This window comes from Parambassis ranga, chromosome 5 (genome assembly GCF_900634625.1).
Source record: "Parambassis ranga chromosome 5, fParRan2.1, whole genome shotgun sequence".
Classification (NCBI taxonomy): Eukaryota; Metazoa; Chordata; class Actinopteri; family Ambassidae; genus Parambassis; species Parambassis ranga.
This window is the reverse complement of record NC_041026.1, coordinates 8,214,770-8,227,060: the sequence shown is the minus strand read 5'-3', so window position 1 is coordinate 8,227,060 and position 12,291 is coordinate 8,214,770.

Genomic DNA, 12,291 nt, shown 5'->3' with positions numbered 1-12,291 from the left:
ATGAATCACGGCTGATTCTACAAAGCATTACATACATAATGTAATACAACAGTACAAAGGTGAATACAGAGCCGGTAAATTAGTGCCAATCACGAGGCAGACTTCAAACACGCCGACTCGTGCTTGTGTTGCTTTTCTCCAAGGACCCATTGAGCTGTCTGGAGTTGTGCCTGAGCTCCTACAACAACACTGGGGGCTGTTTGCTCCTCAGATTAAAGAGGCTGAGTGAGATAGCCAGCTGAAAGCGGTGGCAGTATATAGGAAGACGAGCTCCAGAGGTTCCCCCCCCTCCCAAAGAGCAGTTAGCAGAACAGAGCTGCCTGTATTGTTTAGCATCTCCGGGAAAAGGGTGTTTTCTCTCGGCACTGGGGTGGAAAAGTAAATTAGCATTCACTCCTAGCTGGCTCTGGCCTCGACAAAATGAGAATGGTGTGTTGACAGCCATGAGATTGCGCTCTTCAAAGAGCTGTAACTAAAGGGACACGGCTTGTGCTTAAGTAAACAGAAAGAGGTCTGAAGCTCTCACTGAAACAGGCAGGCTGTGGCATGTACTTCAAAATCGCCCTGACATCAGATGGGCAGGCAGATTGACTGGAAGTTGAGGCACTTCTTTGGTGACATCGGCCATGTGGGTCCAATTTTTCACCTTAAATGATTGTGAATGTTGAGGAGGTTCATCGTGGGTCCGTGCCTGCTTGACGAGATGCTGACTCTAGAGACAGAAAAATGGGAGAAAAGGCTCGAGACGGAGAGACAAAGACAGAGAGCCGACAAGAGAGCCAAATCATGGCTGCTGAGGACGGGCCATCCACACAATCTCTGACAGGAAAGGGAATGTGGGGGGAAGAGACGGGGTGCTGTGAGGAAAAGAGAAAAATAGTTTTTGAGGAGACATCTGGCTTTGATTAAGAGGGGCAGCGTGGACAAGCCAGCCTGGGCTGCTTGTTTTGACTGGGCTTTTCAGGGGAAGTTGATGTTGTTTGCTTTTGAATAGCAAGTGGCTTGTTAATTGATGACTGAGACAATGACCGAGCAGAGATTACTGACTGAGCGTATCTGTGCAGTTTTGCATGTAGATGTGCAGCTTGTATTCACATAATGACCGTGTGGGAGGTTGAAATATATACAGAGAATAAATTTCTCCTTCAGTGCCAAACTTTTGTTCGCCCTTGCCTCTGATGTGCTTTGTTGTGAGTTGAACATGAGCTATAATTATTTTTCCTGTCTGCTAGAAGCACAAAAGCCACAGAAATGCTGAAATGCAGAAGAAAAGGAAGGAAAAAAGAATAAAATAAACACTTAAAAAAAGAACACAGATTTGCACTTACTAGGTTAGATTACATTTGGTTGCTCTTCAAATTTCAATTTCAGGAATTTTGCATATATGTAGCTTTAGAAAATGAAGAGAAATGAATCTTAACCTAAGACTTAGCGGCTGTCCTGACGATCAGATGTTCACTTCCTCTCTAAAACGTCCATTTTTAAAGGTCACATCCATGCAGCATCATTGCTAGTCAAACTTAACTTGTTTGCTAAAGTTATAACAATAAAAATACTAATAGTGTATATGGTAGACATCATGAACACATGCTGGGCTGGTATATTGATCGCCTCTTGCATTTTCCTGATGACAATGGGCTGGTCAGAACAACGAGAAATGACATTTACAATGTATAAACAGTGGTGGAAAGTAACTAAGTATTTGTACTTTGTTACCGTAATTAAGTAATTTTTTATGTATTCATATTTTACTTAAGTAAAAATAACATACTTTAAACTTTTACTCCATTACATGTTGCAGCTGTTACCTGTACTTTCTACTCCACTACATTTCTACAGTGTCTGTAGTTACTTGTTCCATGTGATGAACACAGTGCTGGACTGATGTGAGGTCAGACTCTGCATGGAGCTGGTGTCACGCTGCCAGCTGTGTTTCTATAATGAGCCTCAGTCATGATGCCGGTGCTCTGGCTCAGTTAGCTAACTAGTTAGCTGCTGTCTGCTAACACAGGTCCATCCATTAATGTCTGATTAACATGAATCATAACATGAATCTACAGCAGGAACACTGACACAGTAAAAATGCTGAATGCCTTTTTGTTATCAGCAGCCTCTCTGTTCACTTGATGCCCACAGCCTGCCTCATGACACACAGACCTGTCCATAGCTGCTTCTGGACTGAACATGTACATTAACTACACATGGTCCATTTTAATTTAAGATGATTTCTTTGATTATTTAAACCTGTTCAGATCATTTGCAATGGAAATCAATCATATATATTTGGTGCTTGAGTACTTTTACTTTTAATACTTTAAGTACATTTAAAAGTATTTAAGACTTTTACTTAAGTAGGATTGTTGATGTAGCACTTCTACTTTTACTTAAGTATATATTTTGCTGGGTATTTGTACTTTTACTTAAGTACCAAGCTTCAGTACTTCCTCCACCACTGTGTATAAATGATAAACTACTTTTCAAGTTTAGTTTGTTGTTTTTTTACTTACAGACTATAGCTACACAATACAAACAGTGCAGGATAACGACATAATCTTGCAGGACAACATGCTTGGTTACATGCTGAGTGAAGTTCCCTTAATGACCACATGACTCTAACCTTTAACGGCTGTAAAACATCTGCATTAGTGGAGAGAAAATGATAGACGTGGTACTGGCTGACTGAGAATGTGATCATTGTTCCAAATTGAAGACGTGAGCAAAACATTTCAAAGTGAAACTGGGACTCAGACTTCTTCTTCTTCTTCTTCTGTCACTTCTTTGCAGACATATTGAGTGTGAGAGGAACCTCATGGCAAAGCGTCCTGCACCGCTGAATATGAATAAACCATCAAGTGCAGAGAGTCGAGCCAAGCCAAACTCAGCACGCAGGCATCACTGCAGAACAGGACAGGAGGCCCTGCAGCTCTTTTTGGCAAGCACAGCCAAACTCCAGCACCTCCCTCTCTCTCCTCTCTCTCCTCTCTCCTTCTCCACTCACTCCCATTCCCAAAGTCAATTGCCCATCAAAAAAAGATAATGGCTTCAAAACACCATGCGGTGATTATTGTTTTTTTCTTCTTCTGATTTTCAGTTATCGTCATGGTGACATGGATTTCCTGCAGAAGAAGAAGAAGAAGAAGCTGCAGGTCGGACAGGAAAGGAAAAGAAATGGTGGAGCTGTTTTCAGCTGAGGCTGTGATGATGATTGAAAGTGAGGTCTCTCTGGTAGCTGCTGCTCAAGAGGGGTTTGGACTTTGCTCTCTGCTGCAGCTACAGGCAAAGTAAAGTCCAAAAATGTGTGAAGGCCTCAAAACGTATTGAAAGTGGCATTTATTAGCCAGTAAGGTCTGAAGGGCAACCAGGTAAGACTTTCCCGTGGACGGGTCTGAAATATTTTTATCTAGAAGCAAGAAAAATGTGTAAAATTGAAACTTTTTTTTTTTTTTAAATTGAAACTAAGACCAAATTCTCCTTTTTTTCTTGGGAGATTTAACTAATATGTTTTAATATAATAAACTGAGAAAGAAAAGAATGTCAGTTTAGATAAACAAAAAATCATATTTAATGTTTTTTAAAATCATCATGAAACTCAGTCTCTCTCATTTAAAGCTAGATCAATGCTTGCTCAAAAACAGATTAATGCCATTTACTGTTTCTAACATACACACCCTCTTACAGCAACCTTAACACCTCATCGGGTTTCATCTGTGTTGTGTTTAATTGGCTTAGAGGTCCTGAACCTCTGGCCACCACACCTTGGCAGCAGCAGCAGCAGAGGATGCGTCAGAGGATCAGTGAAACATTATCCGCAGGACGGGAAACCAGCTGGGAAGTGGAGAACAGGAGCGACGGGAGGATGTTCTCTCTGCTTACCAAACAGAAACTCGGGAGGATCTGTTCCGAGAGCGAGGAGGAAGGTGTTAAAGAAAGTATCCATGTCCTGACACTTCTCCTGTGTCTTCAGGGCTCTTCGTTGTGTTTCGTGGTCTGTGTGTGTGAGCGCACAAAAAACATGTGATGCTGTCAAAAAGATAATATTTCTATAACATTTCTTGGCCTTGGAATATTTCACGCCGTCCGTCATATAGCCAGCACAACACAGAGCTAGTTTTTGTTTTTACAGTGTGACCACTAATTATGATCTTCTGCCAAGTGGGGGGAAAGAAAGTGGAGCAGAGTTCAATCAGTGTTTTTGTATTGTTATGTCTGATGACTGGGAGGTCCGAAACGTCTTGTTGAGCTGTTCAGCATCATTTAATATAGATATTCCCTTAGTAGACTGTAGTAGAATTGATCACACAGTAGGAGCTGATCACATGGATGACATGGATTGATATTTCAGTCCTTGAAAATGGAGCAGTGTTTTTCTGGGGGCGGGGCCCTTTGTGGTTTTCCTGTTAATACATTCGATCATTTTAAGAGTAAACCTGGAACCCTGTGTTTTAATGCCTAACTTTAACCCCCTAACCACGAGTGAAATCAAAAACCGCAGGCGAAATCAAGGCTACAGAGCGAGTGCACAACAAATCGGCTCACGGTGTCAGGGGGGCTCAAACCTCAGATTGCTGTGTGAAGGTCTGCTGCTGTCCCAGGACCAGTGTTGGGAAGAATACTTTTAAAAAGTATTCAGTTACAGAATACAGATTACATGCCCTAAAACGTAATTTGTAATGTATTCATCACATTACTCAGTCAGAGGAACGTATTCTGAATACTTTGATTTTATTTATTTTAAGTGATTGAATGCAGCGATCAGCCCCTGCTGAAAGGACGCTATAAAACATTCAATAAAACATGTCCAGACTGTTACAGCTGACTGCATCACATCTATTTAGAGAAACAGGAAAAAAAACATAATGATGATGGAATAATATATTTTTAAACAAAGCAACCAAAGGTCATTTTACACACAGAAACACATCAAACAGACCCATGTATAAAACCAGCTGACTGCAGCCACACGTTCCTATTAAATGTTAATCAGCCTCCGTTTTGGATGAAGTTAGGTAGCAGCTAACAGCTAACTAGTTCACTTATTCAAGTGATGCTAACCGTGTACCGGCATCATGACTGAGCAGCATTAAGCACGCAGCGCTTCATCCTCATCCTCAGACTCTGACCCCCATCAGTCCGGCTGCTCTGTCCTCTCTGTCGCCCGCAGCTGCAGCTTTCTGTCCAGTTTGCTGAACCAAAAACTTAAGCTTTGATCAAAGATGTTGTATTGACGGTAAGAGCTCTCACTCCAATGACTATTCACCGCCATACACACGTATATGACCACACAATAAACAGAGTCAGACATCTGCTGTGAACAAGATCTTTGTTGTAAGAAGACAAACATTTTTTACGTGACTTGTTTCACCCAGCAGAGTGAAAAAACACGTGAAAGTACCGTCATGTAATCCACTGATTTCAACAATGTAACTGTATTCTAATTAGTGTAACTGTAACGGAATACAGTTACTCATATTTTGTATTCTAAATACGTAACATCGGTACATGTAATCCGTTACTCCCAACACTGCCCAGGACCCTCACACTATACCTCCTATCATGGACTTCTTCAGTTTTTTTGCACAGTGACCAAGTTCAACATCATTTTAGTGCAATGTCAAGCACTGAAAGTGTGTACAGGTTTATCCGCAGCCACATCAGATCCGTCTCCACTGCAAGCTCACTGTCAGGCAGTCCCACTGGCTTCTGAAGGATCCACATAATTAGACAATCAGTGCTGAGAGAACGAAGCACTGCAGGTAAGACCTGTGGCTGTCTGTCTATCATTATCTCATCATCCCATCAATCACATGGAAGCACCGCCCTGTGGGGAAAATTTGCCAGGAGGCATGCAGGTGAACCCTTAAATCAGCTTTAAATAGGCTGCTGAGTAACAAGCAGGGCTGAAAGGTGTGGGAAAGTGAGGCTGGTGTCTGTGACGGACTCCCTGCCAACTGCACGGGCAGAGCTGCTGATCATAGATCTCTCGATGTACTCCCTCCTGTTGCCTTGCCTAAACAAGAACCCAAAGTATGGCTTCACAGTTTTTTTATATCCTTCACCTGTATTTTTTCCGGCCTTACACATTCTTTCAGAGTCTTCACTGATAGCACCCATCCAGCACAGGAGCCCTGTGTCTTTGCCTCTGTCTGTGGATAGTTTCTCTCAACTCAACACTGCAAATTTATTGACGGCTTTTAAAAAATATTTACTGGCCCACTTCCTCTCCCTGTGGGCACCTCGCCTGTAATCTTCCTACTCGTTTATTAGATCATTTGTCAAAGCCTGGAGCTTTTCTTCTCTCTCCTTTCTTTTTGTCATCATCTGTTGCTTTCACTTTATGGAAGGAGTGTGTATGTATTCTGTGTGTATGACACAGGGCTTATAGAGGCAGAGAGAGAGAGACTAAGACTGAGAGTGCAATGGGCCTTAGAGATTAACCCCTTCCATGCCCTTCTTTTCCTTTTTAAAACAGAATTTACAGCTGATTAGCCTCCGCTGTAAAGACAGGCCCCAGTTCACAGAAGGAACGCCGCAAAACATTTACGCAAGGCCAGACGCAAAGACCCTTATTAAAAACATGTGTTCTTCTAAAGACCCCTCAGAGAGACATCAAGGAAGGGACAGAATGAAAGGCCTGCAGACGGCTCGTTTTCAGCACAGCACTGGAAACGTGTTTGTTGTCCCTAACTGGACACATCAAGTATCAGAACATGAAAACCAAAAGGAAGTGGTTAAAAACAGATCATTGACAGCTACATAACATGCAGGTAAGCAGAGCTGCAGCTAAAACAAAACATTCAAGCTACTTTAAACACATGTGAAGATAAAAGCATTTGTGATTTGCTGTAGAGGGCGCTCATGCAGCTCTTTGCATTATTAGGACTAACCAAGCGGCAGCCTTCTGGGCTCAGACTTGGAGCCCATGCAGAAGTGTCAAAACTTGTCGTTCACGCCGCAACCACTGGGGGCTGGTTCCAGCAGCGAGTCATTTCCCATAGACTCCCATGTTAAAATGGCCGACTTCACAGCAGAAATGAACATGTTTACAGCCTGGTACAAAAAACCATTCTGGTCTCAGATGATAGGTTCCCGTCTAGTGTCAATTGTACGGGGGGGTGAATTTTTTTATAACTCACTCGTTTTAATTATATTCGGACTTTAAATTACGCATAATTATGGGCGTTGCCGCTCGAGGGACAGACGGTTGCCGTATCACAGCGCAAGTTTCCTGCTTCCACGATCGCCCACCACCCTAAACTCCGCCTGTGCTCCCCCTCTTTATCCATATTTGGAGTTTTGGCAGACGTGACGCTGCCAATGTGGCGGCGGTCAGCGCGTCCCGGAGCCTCCCACCGAGCCTCAGAACGGCTCTTCAGAAACAAACAGGTGACGTCACGGAAGCTCTGTCCATAGTTTTTACTGTCAATGGGACTAACCTCTACAGACACTGTGATTACACTCACTGAGTGACAAAAGGTTTGTTGAGTTCAGTGATAAAGCGCTGATGAGAGACTGAACAAACAGCTTCAACCGGAGATCTGAGATCTGGTTTGACAGAAATCTAAAGAGAGAAGAAATGAATGGAAGCACCAGACACATCAGACTGACAGAGCTGACAGCACTTTGTTTAAACGACTGGTTAAATGCTGTATTGACGGCTCCTCTATTAAATATTCATAGGCCAACTAGCTTTAATTAAAACAGATAATGGTCTGTTTTACTCCTGTCTTCACTTCCTGTTTCTACTGAAGGCAGCCATGTTGCAGCATGTTTTGCCACTTAGTCCAAGGGACATGCGGGTATATACCCACTATAAACAGCATGTAGGGCAGCATACATACAGCAAATGTCCAACTTTAACAGGAGAAGTAAACATGTTTCCAGCCTAGGATTGGTCCATGACCAAGGCTTTATGTGACAGGTGTGTCACTAACTGTCTGCTGAGGCGTCACCTGGCTGCTTCAGCTCCATTCAGGCGCCATCTCTTTGCCCATTTTGGGATTAGCTGCCAAGATGATTACTGGAGTCGCCACATGGAGCTTAAAAACTCCTCCTCAGGAAACAGCTGATGCCATTGAGGCTTCATCTATCTGTATATGCAGTCCATGGTAACATGTTAAAAATGTATGCTGTGGCCATAAAAGCTATCGGCCATGTTACATGTTATTCTTAGGTTACAGTACTGAATGAATCACATCATATAACAAGTCATTAAGTGAGTGTGATTGATTTTGTTAGCATTGAACAGAGCTGGCGTAGCTGTTTCTGTCTGATTTCAGTCACTATGCTAAGCTAAGCTAACTGGGTGCACACTTTTTTGGCAAGAAAGCTAAGCTAAAACTATGTTTTCCAAATTGTTTAAAGACTAAGCAGTCTGTGAATTTAAACCCTGAAATCTGGTAAATCAAATTAAAGTAATACCTACACTTCGAATGGATTTTTGGTTAGCCTCCAAAGTTAGCGCTGAGCTCATCATGGCACAGCGGCACTCAGAATCACCCACTGTTTCCCCTCATGACTGCTACGGTAGTGTGTGTGTGTGTGTGTGTGTGTGTGGCCAGGGGAAAGTAAGAGAGGGCATGAGACGGTGAAAGTGAGAGTAAAGAAAAAAAAACTATACAAAGAGAGTGAGAGTGAATTTTGTTATTGCTGAAGACGTGTATGGTGAGGCGGCGGCTGGCGCGGACACCCAGACCCTTAGCTACCGTCGCTGCCAGGCCTCAGCTGCTACGTGTGCTTATAGTCTTCACCATGTGCCCACAGAGTACACAAGTTAGCCACAGGTATGTCCCCATCACCCCAGGCCACACCAATCACAGTCAGAACCTTTCGGGCACCCCGTCAATCTAATGAGCTGTGACTGAGTCTGTGCTGCCAGAGCACAAGCAATTGTTCCATTCATATAGCGTTCACTGACGTATGGAGACTTTTCTCACCCGGTCACAGTCATCCAGGAGGAGGACACCGGCTTGTGTGGATGTGTGTTTACACAGATTGTGGATGTATATGCTTGCGTGCGTGTGTGTATCCATTTATCTGTTGGCGGGTTTTTTTGTCTGCGGGTGTTCAGTCTGGTTTGCCACAGTGGAAAAGATAATCATCAAAAAACTGCCTGGCGGAGGGTAAAAAAATGTATCCAGGTGGACTGAGCATGTGCGTCGGTCTGCGTCTTGGCCGGGGCTCACAAAGGTCCCAGTGCCTCATCAAGTTTGTGGCATATAAAAAATGTTGAGCTGTACACTAAACTGCAGCCAGTGGATTAAAACTGTCACACAGCAGGCTGGTGCAAAGAAGAGGGGAAAAAAAACTCCTCTGGAGGAATCATGGCTTTTCTTCATCACTCATATTCATACAGACAGATAAAAGCTCATTTTTTCACTGCTGACTCATCTCCAAATCCTACTAAAATAATAATCCCCTTAATTTGTCGTTTTATTCCGCTCATATAAAAAAAAATCTCCTGCTCAGATTGCCTGTTTACATCCTCATGCCAGACTACATGGGGTAATTAAGAGTACAAACTATCAAAAGTCTGTATCAGTATGCGGTTAGAACACACTCAGATTGAGAGGATAGAAAAATTTGTTATGGGCAGCGTTTCTAACTGACATAATTTTAGCTATGCGAGTTTCAACATAAACAGAAAAAGGAATGAGAAAATAATTGTGGTCGACTTGTGTGTGTGGTAACTCCGTTCAGTCTTCATGTTGGATGTGGTGTGTGCTTTTTCCAGGGTTTTGGATTTCTCATTATATGTTAGGTACATGAACTCGTGCATGGCCTGATACAGGGTGTTAGAGTTGACTGAGTACAGCAGCGTTCCCTATTCAACTTAAAATCACAAATAAAATATTCTTTCATATAGCAGACGTTTTTTTTCTGTTGAGGGGAAATGTTGTGGCGGAGGCAGAATTTAAAGTTCAATTCTTGAAGTGTGCAGGACTTTTTGCACATGGTAGGGTGTCGGCAGACTTTATATTATATGAGTCCTGTATGTATCATAGAAGATTCTGCTCCAGGCTGGAGAGAGTAATAAGGAAGAGAGCAGTGCAGGCTGTGGAGGCCGAGGCTAGGTCAAAAATGAGAGGATGATTCTGATCAATAATTGATGATGCAATAATCTTTAGTTTTGCTGTAAAGTTAGTCATTATAATATCAGTGAGATAGACTCACTTTTGTACCCAGCCTCAAGTGGCCATGTGAGGAACTGCAGTTTTTGGCTCTTTGTTTTTAGTGTTGTGCATCTTTGGCCTTGTTGTTGTTGTTGTTGTTGTCGTCGTCGTCGCCTGTTGAGTGTTCTCAGTGTCCGGTGTGAATGAGAGCATCCACAGACATATTCACTCATGATGTTTTGGTGTATCTGTGCCTTTTGATTGCTATATCAGCGGGTCCAAGGGTCCACAGTGTCACAGCTGAGTGGACTCCTGTATGGATCCATGGCTGTAGTCGGGAATTTTAGAAATACTGAGGACCAAAAAGTGAACTTTCTATGATAAAATATGCAAAAAATGGCTTTTGAACTGGCTCCTCCTGTTTATGTGTGTTTTTTTCCACACATAAAAACTGTCACTGTAATCCAATGAAGGTTTTTCATCACCTCTAAGGAGTTTTTGGCACATAATAATTTAAAAGATGTATGATCAAACACAACATAATATAAAGTAATATTTAATAATACTTCTTCTTCATGTGTCTCAAAGCAGATAAATAACAATTTAAATGTGGACCTTTCTGTGCCCTTTTGGCCTTCTTGAGCACCTGTACCATATCATACCGTAACACATTGTATAGAGGCTCACTTAAAATCGGCCATCTTGATCAAACTTGATCAGGAGAAAGCACCTTGTGTGTTGTTGTTTGTGTGTGTGCTGTGTTACAGTTTGTGAGTCCTTCTGTGAAAATGTCCCATATTAACTACATTCTTCCTCACTGCTGTGGACCAGCATGCATTGCTGTCTTCTTCAGTGAGACTGGGCTGCTTTTCATTTTGGATTGCATCCAGGCAAAACAAGCAATCAGAAAGCTGCGATGGTCACTTTCTGACAAGAAACCACAATGAAATGAATTCTTAGCAGAGCCGTTACAGAATGGCATTTCCGTAGTTACCAATAATCAGAATCATGCTCTCACTCACCCACTATTGATTTAAGGTTCAAATCTGCCAGATCCACCTCCTCACCATCTCCTGTGATAAATCTTAGCAAATAACCCTCTGCTGTGTTCCAAATAATTTCCTTCCAGCTCCATCCAGAAAGATTTCAGGGACTAGGCAGTTTGGGTTTTCTCCTTCAGAGAGCTTTAGCTCTGTTGGCTGCAGGGCTAAGGGTCCAGCTCTATCAACTAATGCCAATGTAAACACAGCAATTCCTCCCCAATTAGAAACGCTAAATGCATTGGACTCGGTGCAATACCAGGGCTGGTCTATGCAATTAATGCAGCCTTCTAGTCTCCACTGGCTGCTTTGGATGGCTGGGATGGTTAAGATGTATACAGTTTCAGTTCAAGGCCAGTCAGTGGAAGTCTGATTAAGCAGGTTGGACTCATCATGGAAGTATAAACACAGGGTTGGACGGGTGCTTGGGGTTTTCTCTGGGTCAGCCGGGCTGCGTATAGCACCAGAGGAATCTGTATGGTGGGGAGGTCAATCAGAGAGAGAGAGAGGTTTAAGCAGCAAATATTTTCAATTGAACAGGCAGAGTCAAAAAGATATGATTCTACACTGTTATTGTTCTGATGAGTGGAAAGCGAGTAGTATTTTAAATATTTACCTGTTTCCTATAGCAACAGTAACCTAACAAGCCTGTTTTCTGCCTGTGTGCTTCCTATTGTTGTCAATGGGCCAAAATTAGCCGCGGTTGTGAGAAAAAATAAAAATAAAAATAAATAAATTTGTTTTCTTTAAATCTGGATCCAATTAATGTAAAAAATGAACATCTATAAATATCTCCAACAAATAAATAAATGTATTAATTCCCATTTTCAACTCGACATATATCTTTCTGTCACATAGAGGCTGTAATATTTGCCCGGTTATCCAGGTTACAGCATAAAAGTATTATGAATATGAGCACAATATAATGGCAAAATCCAGCCTCACTAATGAGATCTGTGTGGTATGATTTGGTCACACCTCTATCTGGTTGTGAGGTTTACACAACAGCAGAATATGCAGGACAAGGATAGAAGAGCATTGTTCTGCTCTTTGTCCGGCGGCCATTGTGCATTGTGTGTTCCTGAGGTGTTGGTTTGCAGCCTGGGGCGCTGTAGCTACTCTACTCTCTCAAAGACAGTTTG